The sequence below is a fragment of the Anabrus simplex genome, chromosome 13, assembly GCF_040414725.1.
Source record: "Anabrus simplex isolate iqAnaSimp1 chromosome 13, ASM4041472v1, whole genome shotgun sequence".
Classification (NCBI taxonomy): Eukaryota; Metazoa; Arthropoda; class Insecta; order Orthoptera; family Tettigoniidae; genus Anabrus; species Anabrus simplex.
This window is the reverse complement of record NC_090277.1, coordinates 58,386,184-58,408,650: the sequence shown is the minus strand read 5'-3', so window position 1 is coordinate 58,408,650 and position 22,467 is coordinate 58,386,184. Positions and strand designations below refer to the sequence as shown.

General features: G+C 40.1%; 1 protein-coding gene across 1 annotated transcript in view; it reads right to left on the bottom strand.

The window, feature by feature from the left end:
• The window catches only part of LOC136884743 (dystrophin, isoforms A/C/F/G/H), a 1,317,506-nt gene that overhangs the window by 16,494 nt on the left and 1,278,545 nt on the right, over positions 1–22,467 (bottom strand). The gene's annotated exons all lie outside the window — the stretch shown is intronic.

Genomic DNA, 22,467 nt, shown 5'->3' with positions numbered 1-22,467 from the left:
CCCGCTCGTTCGGCACGCCCTTCTTCCGTATGCGTATCTGATCTTGTACACGTATCCATTGTCGCAGTCGTATTTCAGCTGTTCACAAACATATGTGTTTTGTTATTTTCTTAATTCTGTAATAGTAGAGACTGTAATAGGTTAGAATGAAAACTTTGTAAAGCGAGCAACAGGTATAGTCTAAGCTGCACGACGGTTATGCTATGAGTGTTGTGTAAATATTAGGGGTACGGCCCACCAGAACCCCTAAAATTTATGTTACTCTCGTTACATAACGAAAGAACGGGCTAGATATAACTTCATAATAACCAAAGAAGCTTGCATTCTAACCTATTATTACTAAAAAATCCGAGGTCGTCTTTTACAGATTTATAATAGAGTCTACAAAAAGCAAGGTATAATGTTTAATAAAAATCGATCTGGTCGCCCTAGATTTGTTACCCCTAAGGTTGAGAGACTCATTTGAGTATCAGACGAATGGGTATAAAGAGTAGGAAAAACCTACCATTCGCCCCGGACTTCCCACCCCCGTCCCGATTAAGAGCTAAATATTCCATTTCCCGAAGAAACCTTTCGGGATCAAGTTGTTCCGGTCTGTGAATAATGAAAAAGAGCAAAACAATGGTAAAGTTATTTATCCGAACCGTCAGGGGCGCCAATGTTGTAATTTTAAAATAAACAATTTTCGCTTAAATCTGTGTATAACAAAGTTAAAATAACCACAGCGTGTACGAATAAGATAGTACGATATTTTGTACACTTAGTTCATCGATATAGAGGGCAAAGGGTTACAATTATGTTTTAGGCGGTCCTGATACTAGCGTCTAGATACATTTAGCTTTGAGGAGTTGGTAGCAGCGTTTTGTATTAACGTTGCCCCTTGATTTGACATCAATTTTCAGGTTCGTGAGTGTATTCGACGAAAAATATCTTGCCGTCAGGGATACTCAAGTTTTACCGGTTTCTGAATAATTCAAAAGAGCAAAAAAGCGGTAACTTAATGTTATTTCTCCAAACAGTCAGGGGAAAAAATGCTCAAGCGTAAATGTCTGTTCACTCCATATCTACACAAGCGCTCAGGGCTCAATTTGAAAAATATTATCAAACTGCATTTGATTTGAATTTAAATTCTGTTGTTTAATCAATGAACACACAGTTCACGCTCTCCGAAATTATGTTACATAGCCTACTATCGCTGAGCAATGTTCCGTATAGTTTTTTAAAAGGTTTGGAGGAGATCTATTCCTATTATCGTCCCTCGGATTTCCATGGAAAAATATGGTAGGTTTAAGTAAAACGAGAAAATTTCTTATTTCAAGGTGCATAACTTCGTACGAGTCCGACTAATTGGCGTTGAGGCCTTCGGCTCAGATGATCTCGGATTCGATTCCCGGCCGGGCCGGGGATTTTAATCGCGTTTGATTAATTCTTCTAACCCGGGTACTGGGTGTTTGTCTTTGTCCCAACATTTTCCCCTTTATATTCAGACAACGCAGTACACTACCAACCACCAGAGAAACACGCAATAGTAAGTACATGCCTCCATACAAGGTTGGCGTCAGGAACGGCATCCGGCCGTAAAACATGGCCAAATCCACATGTGCGACACAGTTCGCACCCCACAGATGTGGGAAAAGCGTTTGAGGAAAATGAAGATAGCTTCCTACGAAGTACACAACATTTCAAGCAAATCCTCCCAAGCAAGAGTCCGATCAATGATTGTGTCAAGAAATGTACACGGAGTGACAATCAGAATGAATATACTTAAGGGTAACAAAAATAATTAATATAGTTTTTTTTTTGCTATTTTGCTTTACGTCGCACCGACACAGATATGTCTTATGGCGACGATGGGATAGGAGAGGCCTAGGAAGTGGAAGGAAGCGGCCGTGGCCTTAATTAAGGTACAACCCTTGCATTTGCCTGGTGTGAAAATGGGAAGCCACGGAAAACCATCTTCAGTGGGGCTCGAACCCACTATCTCCCGATTACTGGATACTGGCCGCACTCAAGCGACTGCAGCTATCGAGCTCGGTAAAATAGTTCTTTTACAGACATGAAAGTAGCGATAATGACCGCAGGTACTAACAGGTGAGAAATATAGCACGAGCATACTCGGAATCAGGAGATGAAGGCTAAATTAGGAATGAACTTCACTGATGAAGCTGTAAGCACAAAACGGCTTCGGTGGTGGTCATGTGAGACGAATGGAGGAGGATAGGTATTGTAGAGGATAGGAGAAGTAGAGAAAAACCAAGAAGACGATGATTAGACGAGGTATAGAAGTAAACGTGGCCACAGAGCTAGTTACAAAAAGAACACCATGACGGCGTTTAGTAAATTTAGAGAAGCTTGCACAGTGATGAAAAGCAAAACGCTCTATTAAGTATATATATATGTACGGGGTGGCCCATAAAATAATACACCACATTTTTTTTTCCTCAGCCCCTAACAATGGTACGAATGCGAAACTTCAGATATGAATTCTTTTAAGTTTTCGGAGTGCGCGTGCAAAGATACCGCTTCTTCCAACAGATAGCGTGCTTACAGCGATGGTTCAACATAGCGTCCGTAAGTATGTAACAAGTAGCGTATCGTGAATGAATTTCTCACTGCGAAGCAAGAAACAGTTGGAAACATTCATAAATGTTTATGTGCAGTTAATGCAGCATCAGCAGTTGATAGAAGTACAGTTAGTAGCTGGGCACAGAGGTTGAGACAATCTGAAAGCTATTCGGCAGAGCTCGAAGATTTGCAGCGTGCTGATGTGCTCATTCGCGAGGACCGACGCAGAACGACTCAGCATTTGGCGCGGGAGCTGTCAATCAGCAAACGAAGTGTGGGTGTAATCATCAGTGCTCTTGATTACGCAACAAAGTGTTCACGATGGCTTCTGCGCCGTCTTACGGAGGAACACAAAACTCTCGAAAAAAAAACCCCATTTCTTCTGAGTTGCTGCAATATTTTGAAGCTGAGGGGGAAGCCTTCTTATCCCGGATTGTGATGGATGATGAAACCTGGGTTCACCAGTTTGAGCTCGAAACAAAACTGCAATCGATGGAATGGCACCATCTTGACTGTCCACAGAAGAAAATATTCAAAGAAACTGCTTCCTCTGCTAAGATCATGATGACGAAGAGATGATTCGTAGAGTGAAAAAATGGCTTCATGAACAGAACAAGGACTGGTACCGACAGGGCATACATGCTCTGGTGTCTCGCTGGAGGAAGGCCATATAATGGGAAGGAGATTACGTTAAAAAATAGGGAGTGTAGAAGAATCTTAATTCTTTCTTGTGTACAAGTTTCACTGTGATCAATAAATAATTGTTGAAGAAAAAAATATGGTGCAGTCGTTTCTGGGTTACCCTCGTATGTACTGTATGTACGGTCCGAACAGTCAGGTAGCCGTCTCCTTATATTACCTTGATTACGCAAATTAGTACCCCTAGTTCTTAGAACTTGCCTCCCGTGAGTGAAACCCCGCACCTGAAAGTTCACAGAGATAAGTGCTATCCGCACTTTCAAAGGAACTCTCTGGATACATTTTATGTACCAATAAGGATCCTATGAAAACTTGTTGCAACTACACACAACCATTTTATTGTTACGGATGCCCTGGTAGGAGATTAATTTAAAATTCTGAATAGTTTTTTTTTAAATTTACTAAATTGTATGCACTACATACATTTTACATATCAATGCCTAAGAAGCAATGCTTCGTATGTCACAATGCTCGTCCTGTCCATTATTTTCCTTAGGAATGGTCACGTCTCCCAGTCCCTTATGGATATTCAGTGCATCAGAACAAATTCCACTGTGTTCATTTTGGTATGCCTCATATACAGTAGGAGTGCAAACACATATCCCTATAGTACAGTATGGTAAGGTTCTTATTCCTTTGCAAGTAGCCATAGAAAATGAACACAATGAAGATTGTTCTGCATATCCACAAGTGGCTGGGAGGCGCGAGCTGTCTAGGAAAATAATGGACAGGAAGAGCATTGGAACATACGAGGTATTGCTTCCTTGGCGACAAAATACTATATTAGTTTTAAGCGTTTTTTCTTTTCTTTTAATTTAATTTATTTTGTATTTGATTTGATTTTATCATTTATCATTACTTACGTTATTCATTTAACTTTAATTTAATTACTGTAATGTAATACAATGAAATATATATTTCTGTACCGGTTTAAATGAAAGTGAAGCCTGACAGCCTCAATCTTGCCAGGTAAAATTAAATATTACTTACTGGCTAACTTACTTTCGGATGCGAAATTACACTACTCCAAGAATTCCACAAAATAAGTTCTGGGGACAAGGTTATTTTTATTATTATAATATTATTTATATTAAATTACATATATTTATGGAACAAAACGAGGACTTCTCACATTTTCATCACGCTGGCAATGCATATTCATTTATTGAGGATTAGTGATCGTGGTGATAATTATTAGTTTTTATAGAAAGGACATGAACGCCCCCACTTGGTACTGATCAGGGAAGAAAGAAGTTCGATGCAGGAATGAAGGAAACAGCTAAATAAAGGAGAATGATAACGAAGGGCGTAAAAATTAAAGATTCCGCAGATCTCGTAAACCTATTACTAAGAAATCGAAAGAATAGTAGATTTGACCAAGGACTGTGGGAAGAAAAAATGTAAAAAGGAGATTGGCAGAAGTGGAAGCAAATATCAGACTCAGCTCTAGACTTCATGGTCAAGTTCAGAGCCTCAATGAATAATAAAAATCGGAAACTGCTTCACGGTTAAATAATCCCAGGAAAAAAAAGCCTGATGAGTAATAAGTGTCGTGGACATAATGATCTGAATGTTTTACCCATGTTAGTCACAAGAACAAGAAAAACACCCCATATAATGTGCACTGCACGAGTTAGGTCAGTCAGTGCCAATGAATCTCTTTAATAAATGTCATGCAAAAACACGCACACACGCACCGCAAACAAATCACGAAAAACGCTAATGGGTTATTTAAAGGAAATTAATTTGTGTAAAACCAATACTACAAATTTGTTTGGAACACACAACAAGTTCATAGCATGGTACTGTATGTACCACAAAATTAAGTTATGTTTAACGAAAGATCGCAACGGAAATAACAGTATAAAAAAGCAAATAACCGTTATCAAAAACATCGTTATCGTCAGCGATAGCGCAGTGATCAAGTCATCGAAATCGCAACCCGTAGTATAATAATAATAACGCAGACAGGCTTACAAAACAAACAGTCGAACTGTCGATCTGAGTGACTCAGACGGTTGAGGCGCTGGCCTTCTGACCCCAACTTGGCAGGTTCGATTCTGGCTCTATCTGGTAGTATTTGAAAGTGCTCAAATCCGTCAGCCTCGTGTTGGTAGATTTACTGGAGCGTTAAAGAACTCCTGCGGGACAAAATTCCGGGACCTCGGAATCTCCGAAAACCGCAAAAGTAGTTAGTGGGACATAATGCAAAATAACATTATGAAAAATAGTCGAATTTTATGAAAACACGAGTGAAGCCAAAACAGGACAAAATGAAATGGATGGCCGGAATAAAAACCGATCTGAAACAGGCGGAAATTACACCGGCATATGTCCAAAACTGGGTATTCTTCAGATCCAAAATTCACAAATGGCAAGTTGACCAATAGAAAATTTTAAAGAAGAAGGCTGGAACAACCTGGTCTGAAAACAGAAAGAAAGAAATATGGGCACAGAGGAAGGCAAATTCAAGCTTTTAAGTACTTCGCCTAGCTATAACGGGTGTATTCCCTAATAATAATAATAATAATAATAATAATAATAATAATAATAATAATAATAATAATAATAATAATAATAATAATAATAATAAATTCTCAGCCTGTTTGAGCGGGTTAGGAATGAAATGGATGAAGCCCGTATCTAGCGACGAAGATAGGAATTGTGCCGGCTGGCGAAGCCTCTCGCACTACTCTGAGGGCTACCTATGCTATGCATCTGTCTAAAATGATGATGTTGCGATGGGAGAAATTTTCAACAGGAACCGTTTGAGAACAGAAATATTTTCTGGAATTGAATAATGGCATTCACCTGCACTGTTGTCACGAGCCAGAACACAAGTGATCTAAGAGTTATGAAGTACATGTTTTTCAATTCAGAATGATGCTCAAATATTAACATTTATTTGCTTCACAACGGCGCTCCCTTCGTATGCCTCGTTTTTTAACCTAAATAAAAACCTATACAGTACAATTTCTGAAAAAGTAAATAACTGAAACAAAATAAACAGTCTATGGATTTCAAGGAAAATACGTAATTTTTTAGTAATATTGCCTTCTTATTGCTTGGAATTTTATTGAATAAAATATTTATATGTGGATATATAACATGTTAATGACTTTTGGCAGAATTTATACTTACATGCAATGCTTGCAAAATATCCATTCTATTACGGGATAAAACACCAGCAGATGGAAGGTCGAAGATAGTTAACCAGTAAATATTATACCATATTAACAGATAATGGATTAGAATTTAATTAGCAGACGAATAAGCTTTACTGTGGTTTTTGAGAGTAGAAAAGACGATGAAGTGAAGATAAAGTTAGAACTCAAGAGGACAAATTGGAACAAATATTCGTTTATAGCAAGAAACGCTAGGGATTGGAATATTATAACAAGGGAGTTGTTTGATCAATTTGCAACCTTTTCCAGATCATTTCAGAACAGACTAGCTGTTAGGGAATTTAACACCTGGGCAACAACCCTAAATGCAGAGCAATGGTGAGTGACTGATAACGCTAATCAATAAAACATGACTTTCAATGGATATCTCGATATTCAACGCATGTTCTAAGACAACTGAAACATGTTGATTCAAAACATGCAAACCATTTGTCTCTTATCAACCACCGTTCTTGAGATATACGACATAAACCTTTTACAAAATTTAACATTGTATCAAGGAAAACAACTCTCAGACAGAAATATCACTAGAGCACTGGCTGCTACGTGCACTACTAATGAACATGCTAAGATTAGTGCTAATGCATCACCTGGCATATATTGGATTTGGATTTGTTTCTAACATAGCCACACACGTAACAAAACAGATTTGGTGAGTTTATGCAACATCTGGACGCCAAAATGTCCATTGCACCTACAATAAAAACAGAAGCAAATTAAAATGTTCGGCTTTGTATGAAAAACAATGATAACAATTCTCGATGATCGCTGCTCGAAGGGAAAATAAATCTGTCACTACGGATAGGCAGATTCCCTATCTGTTGTTTTCCTAGCCTTTTCTTAAATGATTGCAAAGAAACTGGAAGTTTATTGAACATACCCCTTGTTAAATTATTCCAATCCTTAAATCCCCTTCCTATAAAGGAATATTCGCCCCAATTTGTCCTCTTGAATCCAAACTTTATCTCCATATTGTGTTATTTCCTACTTTTAAAGACACCACTCAAACGTATTCGTCTACTGCTGTCATTCCACGCCATCTCTCCACTGACAGCTCGGAATTTACTAGTTAGTCGAGCTGTTTTTCTATGGAATATTTGCAGTTCTTGAATCAAGTAATCCCGGTGAGGGTCCCATATACTGGAATCATACTCTAGTCGGGGTCATACCAGAGACGTATATGCCTTCTCCTTTACATCCTTACTACAATCCCTAAATGTCCTCGTAACCACGTGCGGATATCTGTACCCTTTATTTACAATCATATCTATGTGATTTCCACAATGAAGATATTTCCTTATATTAACACCTAGGTACTTACATTGATCCCCAAAAGGAACTTTCTCCCCATCAACGCAGTAATTAATACTGAGAGGATTTTTTATATTTGTGAAAGTCACAACCTGACTTTTCACCCTGCTGATTATAAACCTCTGTCAGCATCTTCAAAATCTGACGTGTTAGAGGAAAGCTGTTTTCACATTTGAAATCTGCATGATAAACTGCACTAGAAGCAGAAAATATCACGTCAAAGATCTGCCCCTTGTAAATCATTGTAATTGGCATACACCAAAAGGGATAAATTTGTGACAAAATGCGTAAAAGCAACAGAATCGAATGGTGTACTGGGATCCCGAGTGGCAATCAAACATCCTTCTTTTCATCGGATAGAAATTTCAGGATAGGCAGAGAAGAGACTTCCACTTGTCATGAGTAAAGGTGAAAAATACACCACAGTGAAAATCGCGAGATTTAGTTCAATGGACTAATCAGGGCATATATAGACGAATCGATATTTCAAAAATGGAATGTAAATCGCCCTTGGCTTTCATCAAATAGCACTGGAGGGACAATGTGTTTGTACCGTTCAGAAATTTAAAGATACGGTGATCCTTGAAGTACCACAAAATTGTTAAATTATTAAACAATGAATGGATTACAGCGGCAAGAATAGCAAAACTTTTTTGTATTTTAAAAATGCGTGGCAAAAAGAAATGAAAAAAGAAAGCGCTAAGTAAGGATGATAATTTGTGAATGAATATAAACAATACTAGTTTTCAGTATAATATTTAGTGTAGTAATTGCTAAATAATTGTAGGAAGGATAATTAACGCAGGTATCGAATAAATGAATTCTCTCCCCAGCTTTAGACGAGGCGGAACTAGGGGTGGGATTATTATATTCCCTCCTGTTCATCACGAGACACAATAACACATTTTTTAAAGCTAATAAGCGCAATTCAATCCAGTATTCTCTTATTATGGAAGGTTTGACATGGAAAGTGATTTTAAATGCCACCTCCATCCTCCGTCTCATACAAAATCACTTCAAGTGACACACAACAAAGAATTACAATAAATACCTTATAACGAACGAGTTACAGGTAACAAATGAACTAGAAACTAGTTGATATTTGCAAAGCATGCTTGGTGCGAGTTATGAGAGCGGTGATCCTATGTACAAATACTTGTCTAGACATCAAGCGTCATGAACACTAAAGTAAGCATGAATAAGACTGGGAATCCTCGAAAATCGGAATGTGAGGTGTGACTACAAAGAGTGGATCAAAAACCCTCCTCATTTGACACCAGCAAATCATATATACACACACATATATTATATTCATCTTCTATCGCAAACGCTAAACAAACCTATGAGCGGATTGAGCGTAATAAAATCAGCTATTTGTAACTACTACGGCGGCCTTTTCTACTTTTCTTACCCTCAACAGTACGATCCATTCGTCTCTTAGGAAACCTTAAACCCCACTCCTCTTTCTGCCCCACTGTCCGCCTTCGTATCACAAGGTATTTAGTTCAAATCCGGTAGAGGAAGTCGGATTTTTGATAGGTTGGAAAAGTTCCTTCTGCACTCCAAGTGTCGGGATGAAAAGGATCAATACTGACAATTGGAGTTTACACGACAAAATAAACTCCGCAATAAATCGCCCAATAGAGTTCCGATTTTTCTGCCATCTCGTAGAGGAAAACGGAACGTCGATTTCTTTTTTTTTTTACAATTTTCTCTACGTCTCGCCGACACGCATAGATTTTATGGCAATGATGGCAGAGCAAAGAGCTAGGAGTGGGAAGGAAACGGCCGTTGCCTAAATCAAGGTAAAACCCAGCCTTTTCCTGGTATGAAACTGGAAAACCACGGAAAACCGTCTTCAGGGCTGTCGACAGTGGGGACCGAACCATCTATGTCCAGAATGCCAGCTGACAGCTGCGTCAAACGTTAAAACTGGTATTTAGTCTAAATAGCGTGAACTGCACAAGGTAGTCGAGGTCTGGCATAATCTTTTCTTAGATCAATCCAATTCACTATTTGTTAATTCCTAAAGTAAATAACGTGATTATCCGGACTTGAAGAACCCCCACTTTTCTTTTTATACGCCAATACGTCACTCAAGATTTGGAGCTTCGTAATTGTTCATAAATGTCGCAAAGTTTAGGCTAGGAGAACTGGGAGAAAGAAGACGAGCTGCTCGACTAAGTGGTATGTTCCGAGCTGTAAGCGGAGAGATGGCGTGAAATGGCATTAGTAGACGAATAAATTTGAGCAGCGTCTTTAAAAGTACGAAAGATCACAATATGAAGGTAAAGTTGGTATTCAGGAGGACAAATTGGGGAAAATACTCATTCATAGGAAGGGGAGTTAGTAATTGAAATAACTTCCTAAGGGAGAGCTTCAATAAATTTCCAATCTCACTGAAATCATTTAAGAAAAGGCTAGGAAAACAACAGATAGGGAATCTGCCACCTGGGCAACTGGCCTAAATGCAGATCAGTATTGATTGATTGATTGATTGATTGATTGAAATGTGGTACAGAATCAATGCACACACATTCCCATCACCCCTCCACTTCCCCTCACCTCTTCACGAAACAAAGTTATTGCATACAAAATTTCTCCTCACCCCTTACTTAGCTTTCAAGACCAAAAGCGGTGATAAAGAACTCCCATCAGTCCAAACAAACGGAACCGGGGGAGCTGGCCGTGCAGTTAGGGGCGCGTGGCTGTAAGCCTGCATCCGGGAAATACTGGGTTCGAATCCCACTGTCGGCAGCCCTGAAGATGGTTTTCCGTGGTTTACCATTTTAACACCAGGTACATTTTGGGGCTGAACCCTTAATTAAGGCAAAAGCCGCATCCAACCAAATATTAGGCCTTTCCTATCCCATCGTCGCCATAAGACCTATCTGTGTCGGTGCGACGTAAAGCCACTAACAAAAAACTAACGGATGACAGCAGCTGAGAAGTACATAATTTTGTCCATAATTTACTAAAGTATCAATAGAGGACTAATTTATTCATTATTTGTGCCTATTTGTTCGTAAAGTCACAAATGTATAATCAATGAGAAGTTTACGCAACGTAAACACTATTGTTCATATATGCGCATGTTTTAAAGTGATTTGAGGATGTTCTTTTAGAACGAAACATACAATTCTTTGTTTAATAATGTATATTTTTTTACAGCTAGGTATGTTTTTTTTTGAAGCAGCGTGGTCGAAAGACTGAAAAGCTTATATGTTATATTAGTTCTAATTAATTAGAAGAATATAAAAAGTGGTGATTGCGGAAAACTGCAAACAGGCCAGAAACCGCCAGTGAGCTTGGTAATCTAGGACCACAGCCATCATAGACATGACCGACGGTCTGGTGAACTGCACAATCGCCACCCTGTGACACACTGAATGTTAAGTTCCGGTAAGGGTAAACTACAGTTTATTGAAACCATCACCAGCAAACTGAACTCTGTTCAACAGTTTATTACAGCAATAACTGATTGAAATACAGGCACGAGCACCGCTGTTAGTGTTACAAATATGGAATATTTGATCCTTGAACCAGCCAAGTTCCAGATTTGTGTACGCAGGGCCATTCCTCTCCAGAGCTCAATCATCAATATTTTAAACATTATTTACTCCGAATTCCATTTATTACTCTAGACAAATATTCGATATTGTTTTCTTCAGCACAAACAGCGAATCCATGTTGCACGCAACAAAAAAACAAGTTCTGTTGAATCATGGCGTTTGTTAGGAAAATAAATTCACTCCTCCCACGTCCTTGTGGGTGAGGGCGGGAGAATACACGCACGGTATTCACTCCCCGTAACAGACGGCTAAATGAGCGACTAGTGGCTCTCAACCTCGACAAAGGTTTTGTGACCACGATCCTCTAAGCCAGGGCCTCTCAGGGTGCATGCACTGTGCAGGGTGCAAAAGACGACTTTGCTTGGCTGACCCCCACTCCTCAATTTGTAGCAATAGCGCTGTCTCCCTCTTCCGCACTTGCTCTGTAACGCTCCAAATCCGAGCTTAGCCGAGTAGCCCAGAGCCGAGTGGGACCGATGCACTGTGCAAATGAACTCTGCCCCGCTGTCTGCACGCGTGAGATTTTGGGCGTTTGAGAGGCCCTGCTCTATGCTAAGCCTGACATTGCTTCCATTTACCCGTGCCAGGTTCCACTCTTTCATATTTCCTCTCAAACACCCCTTTTCCTTTCTTGTTCTTTTCCTTGTATAAGGTTTGCGATGCCTACGCAGTCTTTCATTTTCACTTTCTTCGTCGTCCTTCCTTTCATTCTCCCCGATACTTTAATTTTTCTAAGAATCGGACAGCTTCCTTTTTCCATCTACAGTCCTAATATTAAAAGCAGAAACAATGCCGAGTTCATTGTTGCCTTGACAGCTTGTGGAGTTCTATTACCACACTTCGTGAGAGTTCTTCCCAGTCAAAGCACGTCGTGTTTCTATGGACCACGAATATTGCTTCAACATTTTCCTCTACTTATTGCACGCGTGTCTCAGACTGACCACGTTATAAACTACAAGCACTTAACTATGCAACGCCGCCACGTCCCGGCTGTCCCGTCATTTATTTACCGTGTTGATTGATATCTCTAAGTTTACTTTAACATTGAAAGTATTCAAACATGGCAGCCTCATGTTCGTACCTTCCATGTCCATGAAAATCGGAAACTTATGATGGTAATATTAAAGGAAGTGTTCTGACATCTAGCACATAAGGGAGAGCCTACTGTGGTGAAGTTGCCCAGTGTTGACACGTTTCTATCCTTTCGGCCTTCTCACTCTCGTGTTCGTTCAGACCGCTCTATTCTGTTGTAGCGTGCGACAAGATCTAAGTAAAAGGAAAAAGCTTTGGCAACCAGGCAAATCTCCATGGCAACCGAAGTGGGTCCACCCACGTTTCCATGGCAACCATAACCCTTACTCCCTTCTAACCAAGCAGGCAGGCAGCAAACCTTTTAATATTACGACTATAATTAGTGTTAATATTGATGGTTGCCCATATTTAGTTCCTCTTAAAAAAATACCACCTCCATTGCCAGAAACTGCACAGTAATGAAATGCCGACTTAAAGGTAAATAACAGGTTAGCTATTCCAGTAAAGTAAATTACTACATCCACTTTGTTTCTCGAAATTGTATATAATCCCACTCAAACTCTAGCGTTCTCTTTTATGGCTAAAATCGTTGCAAATTAAACCTGAAAATAAAATAAAATAATGATTATCAAATTTCAATTCACACTTTAAATAACCATGCTAATCAAACTAATTAGGAAATCTCTAACTCAAACCCAAACTTTGCAGCGTGGATAGCCGACACGCTGATGAAACATGTTAGTGAAATTAAAAATGAGGAGGGCATAAAAATAGCTACCGTGTAGATGATGAATTAATGTTATCAACACTGAAAAGTAAGTAAGCAAGTGCTTCTCACGGTGCAAACTCGTTATATCCACGAATAATTCTACGAGCAAAAATCTGGCATGAGGAGGGAGACTTATGTAAACAGATACTCAACTCGCATGTATTATTATTATTATTATTATTATTATTATTATTATTATTATTATTATTATTATTATTGGGGCGCGATTAACTCAGTGGCTTAGCAGCTGACTTCACACTCGGAAGGTCGGGCTTCGAATTCCAGTCAATCCTGGTTTGGGATTTTCGTCTCAAAAATCAAGTGGCGGCAGGAAGGGCATGCGGCTTTAAACCACTGGCTAAAACCAAAATGAACCTAGGTGGATTCAGTGGCTTCAGAACCGGTTCGAGTCCCGTTCATCGAAAAAATGTCGCTATCAGAATGTTTCCCGGCGACGATGGGATAGGAAAGGCCTAGGAGTTGGAAGGAAGCGGCCGTGGCCTTAATTAAGGTACAGCCCCAGCATTTGCCTGGTGTGAAAATGGGAAACCACGGAAAACCATTTTCAGGGCTGCCGATAGTGGGATTCGAACCTACTATCTCCCGGATGCAAGCTCACAGCCGCGCGCCTCTACGCGCACGGCCAAAAGTGACGTTATATGACGCTGTTGGTGATGATTCGTTCGTCGGATGGAGACGCTAAGCTTGCAACATATACCTTGGTGTTATTCTACAGGAGAAGGCTATACGTCCTCTCCCTTCTTACTCTCATATATGAAGACATTCATTTCATGTCAGTAACTCCTCTGATGATATTGACGTCAGGTAGAGCATCCGGTCGTAAAAACTCGCTACGAAGATTCATCTCACTTCATTCTCGACACCGTGGTGTAACAGGACAAGGTTTGGACTATATTATTATTATTATTATTATTATTATTATTATTATTATTATTATTATTATTATTAGGGCCTATTATTATTATTAAACATTTTAGAATTACCATTTGTAATACTGAAGTTATGACGGCAGGCCGTAGCCCATGAATCGACAGAAAGTGTTTCAATCTCGTGCCGGAATCAGAGTTGTACCTCCAGTTAAGGATAACTTTATACGATCAGTCAAATTTCTGCTTCATCGAGTGGATGAGTGATGGCGTATCAGGCGAGAACGGCATGAGAACCAACACCATGTTGAAAGAACACCAACTGGTGGCGGCAGCGTTACAATTGTGGGGACTGTATTCACTGCATTCTCATCGATGTGGATAATTTGGTTATGAATCATTAAATTTTGACAGATTATCTGGAGTGGATGTTGTCAACTAGCAAGAAAATACACAACTCCGCTTAACCGAACTTCGCTTAACCGAAACCCGGGTAAACCGAAATGTTCGGGCAAAATTTTATTTTAATATTTTGTTTTTACCCTCTCGTTCTTAGCCGTCGATATTAGTAATTCTCTTGATATAGACGTACGTGCTGAGAGCTACTAGGCAAACCCTATTCTTATTTTATGACTTATGCCAGAATGCACGTGTAGCATAGAACAACAGTTTCTTACCCTCTAGTTCGTTCCATGATACATTTTTTCTTGAACAAGCAGGAACTATATATATTTTTTTTTTTACAAGTTGCTTTGCGTCCCTCCAACACAGATAGGTCTTATGGCGATGATGGGACAGGAAAGGGCTAGATGTGGGAAGGAACCGGCCATGGCCCTAATTAAGGCCCAGCATTTGCCTGGTGTGAAAGTAGGAAACCACGGAAAACCATCTTCAGGACTGCCGACAGTGGAGTTCGAACCCACTATCTCCCGAATACTGGATATTAGACGCACCTAAGCGACTGTACCTATCGAGCTCGGTGAAATTATTATTATTATTATTATTAATATTATTATTATTATTACTGTATTATTCGTTATGAATATTACGCAGACTTTGACAATAGCAGTTCTGAGAATCGAGTTACAGCAGATAGTGGATTTAATGCATTGGAGGTAAGATTGATTTCGAATTTTTATTAAAATACAGTACCACACGCTTTAATTACACTACTGTAATAAAATTACTGTATACAGTACTCAGTTCAGAAGTAACAAAAAATTGTTTCGTTATTTGAGATTGCTTTGCGCTTTGTTGAACAAAGGAATGAATCTACACCACCTGATGTATTGTTGATTAAACGGTGGCGCAATGTAGCTGCACGACAGCGCTGCACCAAGAAAATTCAGAAGAAAATCACTGATTTTATCCAATGAGTAACATTATGTAAACATTTCAATGTTAATATACGGCATGGACCTGTGCTTAACAGAGTTTATGCATTTTTATTTCGACATTTAACTTTCGAAAATACTTACCATGTGTCATCCGAAAAAAACGCGTCAACCGAAGTGGCTCCGCCCCCTTTATTTCGGATAAACGGGGTTCTACTCCACACATTTTTTATACTACAAAAAATGACCGACAGTGATTAAAGCAGTCAACCAAGACTTAAATGTATTTCTCTGGCCACCTAGATCTCCGCAGCTGAACCCTATTGAGTTTTTGTTTGATCACCTCGAAAGTAGTCTTCGCTGCGAGAATCGTCCACCACGCACCATCCAGCTGTAGGGTTGCATTGCAAGCAACATTGTTTCAGATACTAGTTACAACCTACCACCTCCACAGTGATCAATCCCCTGCCATCTTAGCTTCTGTCCGGCGATTACTACAGAAATTATCTATTGGTCAATAATATTAGAAGAGGGTATAGTTGAATTAGCTAACAGAAAACAATAGTCTTTCCGACTCCTACAGGTGAGCATTCCACCTACACGGTAGCTTTTACGCAGTCAGGGCAAAGGAAAATCACAAAAAATGGGGGAATAAATTCCGTATTAATTTTCACCGAAACCAACCCAAACCAACCAGTGATGACAGATGACCATGCGGTAGTTATTAGCACAGTGCAAAAGTGTGTGTGTGGATGGGTAGGAGTTCTTTGTTTACTTTTTTTTTACTAGGATGTGAAGTGAGACCTAGTAAAATTATTTGGCTGTTGTTGTTACCTTTGAGGTAGGCCCGTAGTTGATAGAACAGATTGGAGCACAGTGAATCAGACAAGGCTGCAGGCATAAGAGTAACACAGAAGTAAGAGACACAACACCTACGAGCAATATTAAAAACATAAAACAAGTATATTGAAATTTCACAGATTATTAACAAATGATATAAGGAGAGTAAATTTGTTAGCAAAAACCACAGACAGAATAAAAGAACATAAAGATAGGAAATGGAAGGAAATACATGGTGTTTTTATTTTGAGTTGGTATTATATACACGACGTGTATGGAGAAGATATTAATATTATGATATTCCATTTTTATCCACATGAGAACTATTTAAGAAATTACTAATTAAATTAGTATATTGTCCATTTATACAGTTATTTTAGAAACCTTTAGTACATCAAACATCGTTTAAGTAGTCTATTTCTGAAATACTTGTATTGACGCTATTACTTCCACTAATTCGTCGAAAAAAAAGAAGGGTTACGGTTTATGTGATCATATGTGGAATTAATGATTCAAGTGTGAGACTCTTAATTTTTAAAAATCTCTCATCAATTCATGAAAATTAGAACAGTGACCATTTTGCTGAGAATAATTATCACGCCCAACCAATTCGTGGACACAACTAAATTAGTTAGTGATATCATGAGAAGGAGCGTCACAAATAGAGTAGCATTTGAGAATAATAATAATAATAATAATAATAATAATAATAATAATAATAATAATAATAGCATGCCCTCAGCTACTTAATTGTAGACGTTTTATTTGACGCCAATTAGGCTACCTTTGTGTCAATTTGTATGTTTTAGGTTCCATTTTATTTCAGCAGATAGCGCAGAAGTCAGAACTCAGTTTTGCGAGCTATGGTTGAGGTTTAAATTAATTTTGTTGCATAAACACCCAATACGTCATCAGAGATCTGCCATATGCCGACATCATATGACAAAGTGTCGAATGGACTTATCTTTTTCTCTACGGTGTAATAGTCAACCATTAAAATTTCGAATTAAACTGCAGTTGCATAACAGTGGCAGTGCTGAGTATTATTGTTTTATGAGGTTCATGAAGATCTCCACTCCTTCAACCGCGCATTCAAGAAAAAGAAGTATCAACATGTAACACTGAAATTTCTCCCCCCCCCCCCATCTTCCAGAAGCTTTGATGGCATGTTAACTTCCGACACTCAAAACAGATGCGCCATCTGCTGCCTGAGGGTAGGGAGTTTCACATCTCTTCTTAACTAATGGTGCCGCCGCGATGTACTATATAAATGTGTAAACTTTAGAGACATCATGTGTTTCTGTTGTTGCTATAGCAGCAGCTACCACCCTTCCAGTTTTTTCTCTAGAGCCATAAGACCTGGTACAATCTCCTTGCCCTTAGCAACACTGTAAAATACACATTCATGTATTATCTCGTACTATTTTTAAAATATCACTAACATTCAATCTTCAAAACGTGCATAATGTAAAAACGAGTTGTTATTTGCGTCGTCAGTCCATGGACTAGTTTGATGCAGTGCTCCACGCCATCCTACTCCGTGCGAACTTCATCAAAAATTAACAAGATTTATACCAGAGACGCGTATACCCTTCGTTGATTCCTTTTGGTTTTTTCGATATCTTCGTTCTAGGAAGGGTAGCATCTCCCCCTTTTTCTCCTATAAAAACCGTTAATAGAGAAGAGAGATTGTCGAGAGTCGCTTACCTCCGCTCACGTTTTGACAACATAACCATAGAGTGCTGTATAGTCGAAACTGGTCCGCACGACTTCACTCATTCGCTGTCATCCAACTGTTGAACTCACACTGTGATAGTATTTTTGAAGACGGTTAGTGAAAGTGTTCAGACTGGTGTTATATTGTAAACCATACACAAATGAAAAAAATTTAATAAGATATCTAAGTATATACCGTAAATACCGACCTCAATTCGGGACATTTATATAGCCACATTCCGGAAAAATTGAAAATTCCGTTGATAAATGTTTCACGCACGCAAAAGGAAAATATAAAAAAAAACAGACGAGTTTTTAATTTTTTCTCGCAGAAAAATAGAGTTCTGATCAAAAATCACTCCTCGCTTAGTAAAATTGTTAATAAACAATTTTTCCGCTTTAAAATCACTTGCACAGGTGTTTATATTTAAAGTAGTTTATAAGAAAAGTAATTATACCGTCGAAATCAGAAGTCTTTCCTGAAGCCTGTAATATTGTTATGAATTAAAACACAGTTTGCTTCATGGATGTAATTTAATTCTAGGCTGGTCTAAATTAATACACACACAAACAATTGACCAGATTCCAGAATTACTGTCTATTTCAACGACTCTGTCATCCTCCCAGCAGGCGGTCCGGGTCGCTGGTATTATCTGGAAGACGATAATCCTAATTGACAGCTGTCCTTCCTTTCACTTTTTCTCGCTACTCCAGTCATACCGTACAGCAGCTCCATGCAGACAGGTTCGAACACAGGGCTACTGGCTACAACACATGGTAACTATTTTTTAGTTCGACTCTAGAGAAAGGCCATCACTCTCACGTCCTAGGAATGTGAACTACTCAACAGTGACACCTAAAAGCGGTCACACACATCAACAACAACTGAACAGTCGCCAGCATTATAATATTCCTCAACACAACGACAATTAACACTGTTTTAATTCTCCTCACACCAACTGTTTCAAACACTGACTGCATGGCGGTCTACAGTCCTCGCAGTACATACAAAGTACTCCGTGACCAAGCAGGACGATACTCTGATTCCCGTGAGACACGGTCGGCGGCCAGCACTACTGCCATGTAAGTCCAGATACTCACGCGCCACTGCGACAAAACTTCCTCGTTCACGGCCATCTTGTATTTATATCTCGGATGATGAGGTACTGGAAACTTCGCAGTGTGGCAAGAGAGGCTACGTTCTCGCGTCATGTTCTAGAGCGCGTGGAATCCAGACGAAGAGAACAGAGGGTCCGGCCATGCCCTGCAGGCCGGCTGCGAGGTCTCCAGTCTGACACATAATCTCTTCCAAGAAATACTGAAGTGGGCTACAACAGGGCTGACTTCCATTTGAGCACGTAACAAGGTCAAGTCGTAAGTCATGGCAACCATTTTTTTTCCTCACGAGCAGGAGACAACAAGCAAAATCAAAGATATGCATGTGGAAATATAGGGTTGCATAGTTGCCAGAAGACAAATTCTGACTTCAGGAGATTCTCGTAGGAAAGTGAAAAAGCACAGGCCATTGGTAAACATTGTTTTATTATGGTATAGACAGCAAATACACAAGACCATGCACAAAGGTCAGGTTTCCACTGGTTACAGACCTTTGAAATAATCACCCAAGGTTTCCAGCGGTGAGGCAGGAGCTGAATACCATTCGCTGCATGTGTATCGCTAACGTGTGACACCTCTCTCCGAAATGCTGTTACGATGTCCACTTTGTTAGGAAACCGTTGTTCACGTAATGGCTTCTTGACTTTGGGGATTAGATCATAGTCACATGGGCTCAGATCAGGCGAATAAGGCGAGTGTCGAAAAACCTCCCATCCCCACCGTTGTTAACTTCCATTCTGTGACGCTCTCACTCACACACTGAACTTGGGGGCATGCTTAGACCCACACTGTTGTTTACATACACCACCTAGTGGCATCATACGCAAGTACATACCGTACGTTTCCAAAATGCATACCGGTATCTTAAACTTTCCGTGTTGTCTCCTGTTTGCGAGAAAAAACAAGTTGCCATGACTTATGACTTGGCCTACGTATTTGTTTCGCAACAATACTGGAGACAACCCGGCTCCATGGCTAAATGGTTAGCGTGCTGGCCTTTGGTCACAGGGGTCCCGGGTTCGATTCCCGGCAGGGTCGGGACTTTTAACCTTAATTGGTTAATTTCGCTGGCACGGGGGCTGGGTGTATGTGTCGTCTTCATCATCATTTCATCCTCATCACGACGCGCAGGTCACCTACGGGTGTCAAATCAAAAGACCTGCATCTGGCGAGCCGAACATGTCCCCGGACACTCCCGGCACTAAATGCCATACGCCAGTTCAGTACTGGAGACAACATCAGGAGATCAGGAAAGAACAACGTGACTCACGCTCTTGAACGGTGTGTTCAATCTGTAATGACCACGGACGTTCAGGTAATAATAAGTTAGAATGCAAACTAATTTGGTTATTAGGAAGTGTCGACTACCCGTTATTCCGTTATGCTGGGAGAGTAACATACATTTTACGGGTTCTGATGAAGTGTACCCCTACTGTTTATGCAAAACTCATATCATAGTCGCTGTGCATGGTAGACTATACTTGTTTCTCGCTTCAGTTAGTTTGCATTCTAACTAACGAGGGCTGTGAATAAAGTGGCGGCAATATGGATAGAACGCAATAATGAATGAACTAACAAGTGAAATGGCATTGCATTCCTTTAATGTAGTCATCTGGAAAGTCTAGTACCCATTGCCAAATGTCAGGAGGCCATAAGGGACCATTTGCAAGGCCTTCTTTGTTTATTACAGCAACGGAGTATCATACTGCGCGGATTACAGATGTCAGTATGTGCCACATCGTTTGCTGACGTGCGACCAACCTCTGCAAGTAATTCCCGAAGAGTCGATCGATGGTCTACAGAAACGTGACCACTCACGAAGTCAATCTGATCTTGATTAATGGACGGCCAACCTGTGAGGTGCAAATCCACAATCCGACCAGCACGAAACGCCTTGACGCATCGTGCAACCGTCATATACGCTTTAGCATTCTCGCCACAGGCTTTGCATAATCCTTGGTAACATCCTGATTCATTTTTGCCACGAGCAACCTCAATTTTAGTCCACCAACGCTGAACACTTCTTGAAAACATGCTTTAGAGCGGTGAAATAGGCACTCTTCACATCAACACCACCCAGCAAAAAACACTTCCAAATGGATGCCCATCAAATTCACTCTCCACATCGACAACAGTGCCACCGGACCACACCTAATGGCGCATGCCCGACCTCCTGCGAGTGTCTGAACTACGAATCCGGGCTCTGGACATTACTACGGAAGTTACTAGATAATCTTGCCAACAGGGAAATGTCTGTGAGTCGCCTCATTTAGTGGCCGCTACTATACCCGTAATACTGAAAGAAGCGTTTTGACAGACAGGGCTAGATGGAGGAGTATTGCACGTGCCACTGCACGGTGTTGCCATATTCCTGCGTTCCTTGCTCCTTCCGCTCGCTTCCGGCTCACTTATTCATTCGTTCAGACCGCTCTTTTCTGTTGCTCACAACTCAGAAGTGAGAGGTTTGGCAACTCCAAGCAACACGAGCCAGCTATCAAGCTTATCTCCATGGCAACCACTGTGGACCCGCCCCGTTTCCATGGCAACCATAATTCCCACCCAGGCAGGTAATAACCGGACCACCCCCTAAGAAATGTCAAACTGCTTCTTTAAGTATAACGACCTCATAGTTGCATCACCATCACGGCATTGATTGTAAACCTATAGATTAACACTACACACCTAACTCAGTTAAGACCAGCGTGCTACAACTCCAGTGGCATTTACTGTGAGAAATTAACATGAATTTATCTTGTTCCGGAGGAGGTATATTCTGCGCTGCGCCACTCGTTAATTCGAAATAGATTATATTGCAGAGGGACACGAAACGGGGGAGAAAATTCCACCACTTCCAGCTCATAAATCAGAATTAAGTCACAATTTTCTCGCCGAACTGAAGACAAGTTTGCAGTAAGACCCCAGTCGAGAGAGGAGAGAAAATCTCTCATAAGACGACACGGTCCTAGCAAAGAAATTTATAGCCACATCGTGCCTACAACGCTACTCTCAAATAAGGTGGAGGGGGGTGGGGGGAGGAAGGGAATACAAGAATGAAGAATGAGCTAACTAGTTTCCCTAAGAGCAAACTTCTCTCCGCCCTTTCCTTCCCTCTAGCGCACACCACCACACTCTGCTGAATATTTCACGGTTTAAAAACTAGTTTACGAGAGTTTAAGATACCAACTTGGTCACAGGATTACAAACGAACTTCATACCTACGTTGTTACGAACATACTGTAAAATCGGTATACTTGGCATAGGTTTTCATAGTTCATAAACAGGAACACAGTTTACGAGACGATACAACGCCGGGAAATACATAAAAACCTAACCCTTTCAGTCATAAATTATCGATTACATTCCTAATGAAATAATAATAAACAGCCCGTTTCCAGTCATTCGACCGGGACAGGAATCGAAGGAATGAAACCCAGTCTACGG